The sequence below is a fragment of the Nelumbo nucifera genome, chromosome 1 (assembly GCF_055504915.1).
Source record: "Nelumbo nucifera cultivar China Antique chromosome 1, China Antique-T2T, whole genome shotgun sequence".
NCBI classification, from domain to species: domain Eukaryota; kingdom Viridiplantae; phylum Streptophyta; class Magnoliopsida; order Proteales; family Nelumbonaceae; genus Nelumbo; species Nelumbo nucifera.
The window spans coordinates 42308483-42322107 of NC_142649.1; the positions used below are offsets into that span (position 1 = coordinate 42308483).

The window sequence follows — 13625 nt, forward strand, 5'->3', positions numbered from 1 at the left end:
TGCCCACATAATTAACACAGAGTTGAGCTAGATAGATACAATCTTTAGCTACCTGAAACATGAAACATTATCGGCAAAAAGGAACATAGCTCAGCGAGTAGAACGACAGTCATCTCGCTACGTGATAGTGGACGAGCTACTCTACAAAAGATCCTTCACGCTACCATACCTATGGTGCCTATGGCGAGCATAAGCAGAACAAATCTTGCACGAGATTTACAAAGGCCATTGTAGAGGACACATGGGGGGTAGGGCTCTCGCTTAGAAGGCTTTGTTGCAAGGGTACTAATAGCCCACCATGAAAGCAAATGCAACCGAGTTGGTCTAGTGATGGGACAAATGCCATCGACATGCCAACATCTTACACCAACCAGTTGCTGATTAGAGATACTTAACCAGCCCCCATTCGCGCAATGGGGCATAGACTTGTTGGCCCCCTTCCCACCAGCAATAGGATAGAAAAAGTTCTTGGTAATGGCAGTGGACTATTTCACCCAGTGGGTAGAAGCCAAGCCTCTGGTCACCATAACATCTCGCAACGTCCAAAATTTCTTTTGGCGAAGCATTGCTTGTAGGTTTGGTCTACCTAGAGTACTGATTTCAGATAATGGGATGTAGTTTGAGGATATTAAGTTCTGGAATGATACGCACAGATGGGAATAAAGCAGAATTTTAACTCGGTAGCACACCCCAAAGCTAACGGACAAGCTGAAGTTACCAATAGGGCCATTCTACGCGGCCTCAAAGCTCAGCTCGCCCATGCTAAGGGTTTGTGGGTGGACGAGCTACTTAGTGTATTGTGGGCCTATAGAACCACCATCAAAATGCAACAGGCAAGATGCCTTTCAACTTAACCTACGAGACCGAAGCAGTGATACCAGTTGTAATGGAAATACTAACATTGCGATCTAAAGCGTTCGCTGAAGAGCCAAATGAAGAAGACTTGCAAGCAAACCTCGACCTGGTGGAAGAAACATCACTTCAGTGTTGGCGAGCTGGTACATAGGAAGGTTATGGTACCTGAGTCCGGTGTAGGAAAGCTCAACACTAATTGGGAAGGCCCCTACCAAGGTTTCTAAGATCATAAGTGGGAATGCATATGAGCTTGAAACACTTGAGGGGAAGGCAGTGCCTCGAGCCTGGAATGTAGACAACCTGCATAGGCACTACCCTTGAAAATGAAGTGTTTCGAGCTACATCTGTGAGCTCGCCAGAGGGTAACCAATAGCTTGACTAAAAGTTATGGAAAGCAAATCAACAAAGTTAAAGAGTACAGAGATACGTTCTATCAAAAACACTACAACTAAGCCGAGCTAATCGACATGAAAGCATCCAAGTGAACAAAAGATGAGACAAGAAACAACATCTCTTAGAGATTTTAAGGCTAAATGGTCGTATAGAGAGCAGGCCAAGTGGCCGCACAAGAAAAAAAACAAGACAAAATACAGAGAAAAAGGGTTCAATGGTTCTGACATAACAGGGCATCCAGACCCCAGAAAGCTTACAAGAACATACAAGCCCCCAAAAAAATAGGGATACCACCTCTACCATTAGACCAGCCGAGCTATAGGACTGAGCTACTCATCACTGTCACCATCCTGGGCCTCCTCGTCTTCTGGTGTCAAGGGCTCTTCATCTACCTGCATGATAAGCTTGCTCGGGACCCTGTGTCTAGAGACGTAGCCGACATCGAGGTCAGGATATAAGGACTTTAGATAACAATGACATAATTTGAAACCCTTCTTCATTGAAGGGATGCTGTCCACTGCCCTTTGCTTCTCGTACTCAGGGGACTGTAGATAAAGAGTGATGACCTCTTCCCTAGCTCGATGTATGTCCTAAGCACACTTTGACTGCCTCTCCTCTAGATCACGACGCGCCTCGATCAGCTCATGTTGTGACTGGATCATTTCACACTGTAGATTCTGAGCACACTTCAACCCAAAGTTTTTGCATCTCAGCATGAAGCAAACCGATGTTCATTTGCATGATGGCCCTCTCCTTCTGCCCTAAGTGAGCGTGGTCCAACAAAATCTGGCTATAGGTGTTTGCCTGCAAGAATCAAAACCAGAATGAGATGTCTTGTAGAAAGGGATCAAGAAATTTAAAGAGAATAAGTATTCCCCTGGCCAACAGAATCTGGGTCAACTGAGCTTCTATCTCAATGAGATCTAGCTCGCCGAACTGCCGCATATCCTCGAGAAGAAGTATTCCCCTGGCCAACCGGAGAGCCATACGTGCGTTGTTTGACCGGTCGATCACTAACACATTAGGTACACTAGGGATGAAAGGAGGGATGTCCAAGACATAGGGGCCAACCTCTCATTCCTCCTAGCCGATCCTAGCCGACCTAAGACTCAGGAGGGTGCTGCGCAGTACACATCGGATCCTCTTCCCCTTCTTGGTTAACGACGGGGGGGGCGGGTGCCGGATGAAGTCCTCCCCATGGAAGGTTGACGCTCAGCTTGGTGCTTTTTCCAAGAAGATCTTATTTCCTTTGGCTGACATCATCGAAGTTAAGATCGCCATACCTGCGGATAAGAACAGAACCATTAGCTGAGCTGATAAGAAAAGAAAATATGCAGATGCATGACCTAAAAACTGACCCACCAATGTGACACAATCCCGCCTGAACAAGCATGGGCTCTGCCAGAAACTCCTTTATCTTAATCCGTTCCTGAATGAGCTGCTGAATTGTAGCCTGTAGCTCGGCATCTCTGCTCTCAACAACATTTTGGCAAGTACTATACTAGGCGGTATCAACATCCCAACCTTCGATCTTAGCAAGAAAGAAGAATCTCTTCTTCCACCCCTTAACCTTGTTGGGAAAATCGAATATCTTCCTCCTGCTACAGAAGGGAAGGTAAAAGCAAAACGAGCCTGAAATCCTTTTCATCTGGACTAAAGTTGAGAAGGCCTCAAGTCTCAATGGGAAGCCTCGGTGATGACACAAACTAATCAGCCCGACCATAGTTCGGACTCCGTGTGGGGCAAGCTGACCCAGTGACACCCGGTAGTGCCTTAAGACAACAACCATAAATGGATGGAGAGGGAAGCGAAGACCAGCTGCCAGTGATTTCTTGTAGACACTCAACCCATCTCGGCCATGGTCCCAAGGGTAGTGATTGGTGGCAGGCACGATCCAGCGGTATTCATTGGAAATTTCGTATATTTGACATGCACCGATTATTTCCTCCCCAAACAATTGGGTCGGCCCAAACATGTTTATTACCGTCTCAACCTCTTCCCTCGTTCCCACCAAATCACCATCGTAATAAACCCCGTATGAGCCCTTCCCCAAGGAGCTCGACTCACTGTCCGACCTATCACTAGACAGCCTATCTTCAGGAGAGTAATGAGACATGACGAAAATTGGAAATACTCACCGAGAAGACGAAGAGAGATCAAGGATGACACAACACAACTCAGATCAGTGGAAGAATGGAGCTCGCTTTGGCAGATTGACTCTGATCACCAACTCGCAGGCTACCAACCTTTTCAAAAAAATCCAAGAAGCAAGAGTGAATTGTTAGACAGTTTTGTATGCCCTTAACTTCAATCCGATTTGATGTACTTTTGACATTTAGTGTAAATAAATAAAGTGCATGTTTGATTCATGATGTTTGGTATAATTCTGTGTAAGACCCTAAAATTGGACACTTATTGAGGCTCGTGTTAGTTTTAAATGTTCACAGCCATTGGATAAGTCTGGGGAGATTTATCCTACCAAGGCTGGTACTGGTGTGCTACCAAGTGTTGGGATGGTCTGTCTCGGCCACCAGGGTAAGACCCAAGGCACATGCAGTATGGGATTACTTGAATCCTTGAACCGGACTAGATTTCCAGTATTGCCCTAGACCTTGGAGAAAGATGGGAAAAACAGGAAAGTTACACCTAACCCCTAGACTCGATTATGACACTTCACTAGGTGCCGGATCGGGCTGTCTTTGATATGCCAATCAGTGAGTTCCTTAGCGGGGATCAAAACCTGGGTATGTTGGGACAGTCTGAGAATTCATCTGAGTGGGTGATCATAGTGATAGGATCAGCCCCTTTGTCGGACAAAGGTAATGATCGGGAATGCACTATCTCTGATGGAAACCAAACTGCCGGCAGTTGATTTCAATCGTTGGAATTTTGTTTTGCAAAATTAATATATATATTGTATGGTTTCAAAAATGTTTGCAAATGGTTTTAATTCCCGGGATCCATGTGAGTAGAGAGTGCAGCACTATTCCTTGCAACCGAGGGAGAGGTCTTCTCTTGTCAGGCAGTGCTTGATCATTAAGGGCTGAGAGGATAAGTGTAAGACCATTTAGGATAGTACCTGATGGGCTAATCTTGCACCTACCCATAGTCCCTGGGTTTTTATAAGATGGCTTGGCCCAAGGACCACTTAATGTAAGTGTTGGGCCCATAGGGTCCATGTGATGGGCTTAGGGGTTTACTGAGCTTTTCAGTGAACTCAGTTGGGCCTTGTAATAAAGGCTGGGCCGAACCCATGTGTCTGGTGTGTAGATCAATGCTCGGGTCCCACACCATACAAAAAAGCCCAACTGGACAGCAGATTGGAAACTAGTTAAGCACTAAACACTTAATGGGCCAAAAGCCCATTTCGAGCTAGGCCGATATGATCACCCATTTATGGGGCGAATCTGGGATTGAAGTTAGCAAAGGGATTAGGCCTTTAACCTTATCCACTCTGGGAGACCAAATTCAAATTAGATTTGAATCTGGTAACCTCCTGATAAGATCAGGAGTAAGCTAACCTAATCTGCAGATAGGATTAAGATCATCCCCTATCGAAATACTGATTTGAATTGGGATAACTCCTAATTAAGGGGTTTCTTAATCAAGAAGAAAAGAGGAGAAACTTTAACAGAGGAAACAACCAGATTTTGAACCTAGGGATTGTGTGCAAGAAATCATCCTGCATATTGAGATCAGATCTCATACACATTCCAAAGAGAAGAGAAGCAATTCAGCCATCTTTGTCCCAGGAGTTCTCCTCTAGCCGCCACCATTCTTTCTTACAAGATTCATTTTTTGAAGAAGAAAGAAATGAAGAAATTGTTTCTTGACATCAGTTTTGCAGAAAAGACTGAAAAGATTTGGTGCTTAGAGTTTCCAGTGGATTCTTGCGAAGGATTCAGTGTGTAGGATGCACCCTGTTGGTTCCGTTCCACATATAGCTGTGTCATCTTCAGCAGGAGCGGATCTTGGTATCCTCTTTGGGTGTGAACACCAACTTTGGGAGATATTGCATCTTTGGATCAGGTATAATTTCTCCCATCCCTTTTCGTTCAGATCTGGTTCGATTATGGTTCAAGTAGGATCTTTGAATATTGTATTCTTAAATTAGGGAATATGATTCCCAGTTGGAAGAAGGTAGGAAAATTTTTGAAATTCGCCCACCTATTCCGCAACCTTCATGGAATCCATTAGATGGATCCTACCATTTCTTTCAGTGGTATCAGAGCCACAGGTTCGAATGTTGAACCAAAAGAAAATCAGATCTGAACCTGTGCAGATGGACAAAAGATGTTCTCCCAAGATTTGTGCAGATTGTTTTCTTTATTTCAAGAAACTGTTTCTTGTTAAGGGTGATTGATCTGAAATTAATTTTGTTAAATCCAAAATTTATTTAGAATTGTTCTTTATTTATTTTGATTTAATGGAATGTTCGAACCTGGAGATTGCAATGCAAATTTGGCGCACATGGTCTGCGCACCCTTTTTCCTTTTTATTCATTTATTTTATTCAATTCGGTCTGTAAATATTTTTTTTTTATTTTCTAGACTGAATGTATAGGATTTGATCAAGAATGTGATTAATTAATAGAAATAGGATTTCTGTAATTTTTTATTTTCTTGATTAATGAAGAAGGAAGAAGAAGGCGGCGCTGGAGATTTGCAGATGGAGAAATCGCTTTTTGCGATTTGTAGTTTGTGAAACTGCTACCCTAGTGATTAACCTCTATTTTGCAGGTGGTGCGAACAGTCCATATTTGATTTGTGATTGTTTAAAATCGAAATTATTAATTTCAGATCTTTCATGAATTAACTATTGATTGAAAATCAGTTTCGGACAATTTCAGACTAGATTGGACCAAAACTGTTTGGACCGAATCTAGGGTTCGAAAAGTACTATTTTCAGTCCATTTTTCTCCCTCTAGAAGTTCCAAATCTGATGTTCAATTACCGGGATTAATTCGGCCCACCTGTAAAGCCCAATTTTAAAAGGTTAAAACTGCAAAAGCCCACTCTTGTGAGAAAAACTGTATGGGCCGAATTGCTATCTGCGATTCAGCCCATACACTTAGTAGACATTAATTGTTAATGTTATGTTTTTAAATGGGCTGTTTAATGCGCTTTACAACAGTTAATTGATTGGATCAATTCTTCCTTTACATGTGATGTTTGGATGTTTGACGTATTATGACCATGGGCCATAAGCACTTGGCCCATGATGATTCGTTAGTGGCTCTTGCGCACACCATGGATGAATGCACATCATTGCCATGGTGTCCCTTAAGGTCATTGGATGACCCCTCTTTACATGGTCAGAGGGAGCCACTTTGGTTTGACCTAAATTAGAACTAGGGCGTAATTTTGTTCCCTTCAGCAAATATGAGTGCATGTGATAGGGAGATCCATATGATGGACTCTCTAAAGGCCTTCTGTCATTAGCACAATGATGGGTCCTTCAGTAATGAGGAAACAAACCATAAAATTGGGCTATTCATTTGCTGTTGGGTCTGTCAGAGTGTTTCATAAGATGATAGGGGCGTCATAGACCGATGTGGGAGAGGCTTCACCAGAAAATGGGAACTCTCTCATGGTACCTTGGCGGAACCTGAATATGATGAGTGAGCACTCATTGGATAGAAAAGTTTACCTGAAAACGGCTCTGAACCTTGTTTGACAGAGGCCAAAGGGAAACTCATAGGATGAGTGGATATGATCCGTCACAGAAAGGTGGTGGGGTTATGCAGCTGAAACAGTTGGCCTCACGCACCCTATGTGATTTCCCACATTTTCAGAGACATTTCGTCGTCTCCGTCACTGAGATTCAAGGGAAATCTCAGAGATGAACAAATGGGTATGGAACATAGATTAAAAACCATATCTATGTAGGTAACATGAATCAAACTAAGGTTGTGGACTAACGTCTTTGTTGTTTTATCAGAAAATGGCAAACGATCAATTCGCAAAGTTTCTAGACGATAACAAGCTTAAGGGCTCAAACTATGCTGACTGGTATAGAAATCTAATGCTGGTCCTAACTTCTGGAAACTTAGATAAGGGGGTGAAAAATCCTGCCTTGGAGCGTCCGGATGATAGGGCTGCTAAGGCCCGTAGGAGCGACTACCAAGATTGGGAGGATAAGAACTCCCTAGCCCGCTACTTTGTCATTGCCTCACTAGAAAACTCAATACAGAGGAAGTTCAATCAGATCGAACTAGCCAAGGACATATTGGACAGTCTAAAGACAATGTATGAAGAGCAGAACCGTTCTACTCGATAGAAAGTCCGGAAACTGTTCATGACTGTGCAGATGTCCAAAGGGGAGAAAGTTCATGACCATTGTCTTCGGATGATGGGCTACATTAACGAACTTGAAGCTCTTGGATCTGGGCTAGATCTTGGTACACAAGTGGATGCCATCCTAAATTCTTTGCCCACTTCCTTCAATGCATTCACAATGAACTACAACATGAACAAGCTGAATGTCAGCGTCCAGAAACTCAGCAATATGCTCCAGATGAAAGGATGAGAGATCCATTGTAAGGACGCCCGAAGATTGCGGAATTAAGGGGCGAATTTCAATAATTTTTCTCTCCCTTCAACTGGGAATCGCATTCCCTATTTAGAAAATCATATTTTCAATGATCATTCTTGAACCTTAAACTGAACCAAATCAGAACCAAAAGGAGTAGGGGAGGATTATACCTGATATAGAGAAATAATATCCCCCAACGAAGGTGTTCATGCCAAGGAAGGATCCAAAGACTGCTCCCAATGAAGATGGCGCAGTGCAGGATGGAGCAGAATCAGCAGTGTTCTTCTCCAAGAACTCTGTCCTTTGCAAGAAACAGCAGGATGGTACGTGAGCACAGATTTCTTTTAATCCTTTCCTCTAAGAACTGATATCAAGATCCAATCTTGACTTCTCCCACAACTGGAGATCGAACTGGCAAACAGGGCGGCAAGAACAGGGAGGCGGCAAGAGAGTATTCGCAGGGTGCAGAATTCTCTCTTCTTGTGATTTCAGCACAGAAGAAAATCTGATTGGATGTCTTCTCAAGGCTGCCGCCCCCTCCTTCTTTTTTTTATCTAAAAGGATCAGCTCCTAATCCCATTAGGAGTTGCTTATCAAAATCATATTTGGATCAGCCTTCTCTTCAGGTGATAAGGATAAACCCTTATCTTATCTGCAGATTAGATTAGCTTTCTCCTAATCTCATTAGGAGGTTTCTAGATCTGAATGTGATTCAGATCTGGACTCTCTGAGTGGATAGGGTCAAGACCCTATCCTATCTGCTAATCCATCTCAGATCTCACCCCTTTAATTAACTGAATAAATAGCCTAGTTCGAAATGGGCTTTAGGCCCATTAAACTTATGTGCTCACTTAACCTTCCTAACTACTGCCCAGTTGGGCTTCCTTGTATGGCGTGGGACCCAAGCATTGATCTACACATCAGCCACATGGGTTCGGCCAAGCTTTTGTTACAAGGCCTGGCCGAATACACTGTTAAAGACAATGCACCCCCCGAAACCCATCAAATGGGCTCTATGGGCTCAACACTTACACTAAGTGGTCCCTGGGCCAAACCACCTTGTAACACCCAGGGACTGTGGGCAGATGCAAGATTAGCCCATCAGGTATTATCCTCAATGGTCCTTCACTTAACCTCTCAGCCCATAATGATCATACACTGCCCGACAAGAGAGGACCTCTCCCTCGGCTGCAAGGAATAGTGTTGCACTCTCTACTTATATGGATCCTGGGAATTAAAACCTTTTTGCAAACATTTTAGAAACCATAGTATATATACATTTATATCTCGTATAAAATATATTTTTCAAAAACAAATCTCAATGATTGAAATCGGCTGCCGGCAGTCTTGGTTTCCATCAGTGAGAGTGCATCCCCGATCATTACCTTTGTCCGACAAAGGGGCTGATCCTATCACTATGATCACCCACTCAGATGAATTCTCAGACAGTCCCAACATACCCAGGTTTTGACCCCCGCTAAGGATCTCACTGATTGGTATATCAAAGACAGCCCAATCCGACACCTAGTGCAGTATCATAATCGAGTCTAGGGGTTGGGTGTAACTTTCCAGTTTTGCCCATCAATCTCCAAGGTCCAGGGCAATACTAAAAATCTGGTCCAGTTCAAAGATTCAATTAATCCTACATTGTATGTGCCTAGGGTCTCACCCAGGTAGCTGAGACAGACCACCCCAACCGACTTGGTGGCATCACAGTGTCAGCCTTGTCAGGATAGATCTCTCCAGACCGACCCACTGGCTGTGAACATTCTAAACTAACACGAGTCTCATTAAGTGTCCAGTTCAAGGGTATTACACAGAAACATACCAAGGGAACATGAATCAAATATGCACTTTTATTCATTTATAATAAACTCATAAAATACATGATTCTGATTGAAGCTAAGGGCATACAAATCTGTCTAACAGCTCCCACTTGCACTTAGGTCCAATCTGGTACTAGCAGGAGTCGCATGCTTTCCACGTGTTTCTCAAACACTTTCTGTGATAGTGGCTTTGTCAATGGGTCTGCTACATTTTCCGCTGACGCTATCTTCTGAATCAGGACGTCCCCTCTACCAACAATCTCCCGTAGTACGTGGTACTTCCTCTCGATGTGCTTCGACTTCGAGAGGGCTCGTAGCTCCTTAGCCTGAGCAATTGCTCCATTGTTGTCACACAACAATGGGATGGGTGATGTGCTGGACGGAACTACTCCCAACTCGTGAACGAACTTTTCATCCACACGACTTCTTTGGTAGCCTCACTTGCAGCAATGTACTCGGCCTCGGTCGTGGAGTTAGCAGTGGACCCCTGTTTGCTGCTTTTCCAGCAAACAGCACACGATCCTATCGTGAAAACATATCCAGATGTAGACTTTCTATCATCTGGGTCCGACTTGAAATTGGCATCTATATACCCTTGGATCTGCAGTGAGCTACCGTCGAACACTAGACAAAACTCTTTTGTCCTTCAAAGGTACTTAAGTATGTTTTTCACAGCAATCCAATGCTCCTACCCTGGGTTGGCCTGAAATCTGCTTACTACACTCACTGCCTGAGCTATGTCAGGACGAGTGCACAGCATGGCATACATGATGCTCCCTACGGCTGAGGCATAGGGAACGTCTTTCATTCCATCAATCACCTCAGAAGTCTTGGGAGACATCTTCTTGGAGAGAGTGACTCCGTGCTTGAAAGGAACATTTCCTTTCTTGGAGTTTTCCATGTTGTATCTTTTGACTATTTTGTCAATGTAAGTAGATTGGGATAATCCTATTATCCGCTTCGATCTATCTCTATAGAGTCGTAGATCCAGTATATATGTGGCTTCTCCAAGGTCTTTCATGGAGAATTGCTGTGATAGCCATACTTTCACCGTAGTTAACATTCCTACATCATTCCCAATGAGTAGAATGTCGTCTACATACAGAACCAAGAAGGTAACCTTATCTCCACTGTACTTCCCATAGACACAAGGTTCATCCGGATTCTGCTCAAAGTCAAACGATTTGACAGTAGAGTTAAAATGGATGTTCTAAATTCTAGAAGCTTGCTTAAGTCCATAAATGGATCTGTTAAGTTTACATACCATGTTTTCTTGTCCTGCAGCAATGAAGCCTTGCGGTTGCTGCATATAGATATCTTCAGAAAGATCTCCATTCAGGAATGCAGTTTTGACATCCATTTGCCAAATCTCATAATCATGGTATGCTGGTACAGCTAACAGGATCCTAATGGATTTAATCATGGCCACAGGCGAAAAGGTTTCCTCATAATCGATGCCCTCTTTATGAGTGTACCCTTTCGGCACTAGACGAGCTTTGAAGGTCTCAACCTTACCATCGGGGCCCTTCTTCCTCTTGTAAATCCATTTGCAACTGATTTCTTTTACCCCAGAGGGCGGATCTACTAGAGTCCAGACTCCATTGGTCTCCATTGAGTCCATCTCTGCTCTCAAGGCCTCCACCCACTTCTGGAAATTTATGTCCAACATAGCTTCCGCGTAAGTCATGGGATCCTCCTCACTAGTCAAGGTTTCCACCAGGTAACTATCCTGGTCATAACCATAACGGACTGGTGGCCTGGATACCCGAGTGGATCTTCTAGGTTGGTCACTACCTAGAACTTGTGGGACATCTCCCACTACTCCTGAGCTCTCCTCATCAAGAAGAATTTCCTAACGATGGGTGTCCAGGATGTAATCGGTTTCCAAGAATTGTGCATTTCGACTGCACAACACTTTCTACTCACTTGGGTCATAGAATAGGTAACCTACAGAGCCTTTTGGGTAGCCTACAAATAGGCATCAGCTGGTCTTGGATTCCAACTAGTCTGCACTCGTTCTTTTAATGTGTGTTGGACAACCCCAAATCTTCAAGTGTCTGACACTTGGTTTCTTTCCGGTCCAAAATTCATATTGAGTATTCGGAACCGATTTGGTTCGAACCTGATTCAGCACGTAAATCGCAGTCTCTAATGCGTAACCCCAAAAGGATGTGGGTAACTCTGAGTGTATGAGAAGCGACCGGACCATATCCAATAAGGTCTTATTCCTCCTCTCTAAAACACTGTTAAGTTGTGTAGCAGGAGGAGCTAACTGTGATACTATCCCATTGTCCTTTAAGTAGTCCCTGAATTCGTCAGAGAGATACTCGCCACCACGATCTGATCGAAGGGCTTTGATTTCTCTCTCTAATTGTTTCTCGACCTCTTGTCTAAACTCTTTGAACTTTTCAAAGGATTCAGACTTGTGTCTCATTAGGTACACGTAATCATATCGTGAAAAATCATCTGTGAAGGTGACGAAATAGATGTGTTGATTCCGTGTCCTAACACTCAGGTGACCACATACATCAGTATGTATTAGGTCAAGTGTGCCTATACATCTTTCAGGGTTACCGTTAAATGGCCGTTTCGTCATCTTGCCTTGTAGGCAAGGCTCACAGGTGGGAAGATCTTCTACAGTTAGAAAATCCAAAGGACCATCCTTTACCAACCTTGTGATTCGGTCAACACTGACATGGCCAAGTCGGTAATGCCACAGACACGTTGGATTTACTGTATCACGGGCTCTCTTCTTGGGGATTTCAGCCGACGTAGTTTCGGTTATGTTAGTGTCTAGAGAAGGATGTAGTACATAGAGACCGTTCTCTAGTTCCCCATGTGCGATGAATCTGTTGTTTCTTTTAATAGTAATCGTATTACTAAAAAAGACAGAATAACCATCTGCACACAGTTTTGAAACAGAAATCAAATTTCTCCTTAAATTTTGCACATAAAGGCAATCTTTCAGTACAATTGTTCCTTCTCTAAAAAATAACTTCACGGTTCCTATGGCTGCGGTTGTAACAGTTGCATTAGTCCCCAAGTAGAGTGTGACTTCTCCTTCACTCAGCCTTCTGCTTACCTTGAACCCCTACAGTGAGTTACACGCATGAGTTGAAGCCCCGGAGTCAATACATTAGGACACAGAAGCTACCAATAAATTGGTTTCTATAACACAAGTTTCGAAGTTACCTTTCTTGGATTCCAGGTAGGCAGGACAATTCCTTTTCCAGTGGCCGGTGTTTTTGCAGAAGTGACAGGCATCCAATGCTTTGTCTTTCTTCTGCTTTTGCCCTTAGTGGCTTTCTTCTGAGGCTTCTTTGCCTTCCTCTTTCTCTTGCCTGTCTTGCTAGCTTCAACAAGCATGGCTACAGGCTCATCCTTTCTAATCAGTTCTTCAGCTCTTTGCAACATATTGCTGAGCTCTTGCAAGCTGACATTCAGCTTGTTCATGTTATAGTTCATGATGAACGGATTAAAGGAAGGAGGCAAAGAATTAAGGATAGCATCTATCTGGGTTGCAAGGTCCAGCCCGGATCCAAGAGCCTCTAGTTCGTTGATGTATCCCATCATCCGAAGACAATGGTCATGAACTTGTTGACCCTTGGACATTTGTGCAGTCATGAACTGTTTCAAGACCTTTTGTCGAGTAGAACGATTCTGCTCTTCATACATTGTCCTGAGACTATCCAACATGTCTTTGGCAAGTTCGATCTGATCGAACTGCCTCTGTATCGGGTTGTCCAAGGAGGCAATGATGTAACACCGGGCAAGGGAGTTTTTCTTCTCCCATTCTTGATAGTCTCTCCTTCGGGCCTCAGAAGCCCTATCACCCGGACGCTCCGGGGCAGGATTCTTTACCACTTTATCTAGCTTTTCAGAAGCAAGGACTAGCATAAGGTTCCTGTTCCAGTCGGCATAGCTTGGGCCCTTCAACTTGTTGTCATCAAGCAGTTTTGCAAAGGATCTGTTTGCCATTTTTTGATAAAAGAGCAAACATCAGTCCACAACCTAGTT

At 43.6% G+C, this 13625-nt stretch overlaps 1 long non-coding RNA gene across 1 annotated transcript; it reads right to left on the reverse strand.

Annotated features, from left to right (window-relative positions):
• Positions 1-1350: 1350 nt before the first annotated feature.
• LOC148803181 (uncharacterized) lies at positions 1351-9248 on the reverse strand. Its single transcript, XR_016076011.1, has 3 exons — positions 2611-9248; positions 2320-2531; positions 1351-2052 (listed from the first exon to the last, which is right to left on the reverse strand). It is a non-coding gene; the product is annotated as an uncharacterized LOC148803181 (long non-coding RNA).
• Between the last annotated feature and the right edge of the window lie 4377 nt (positions 9249-13625).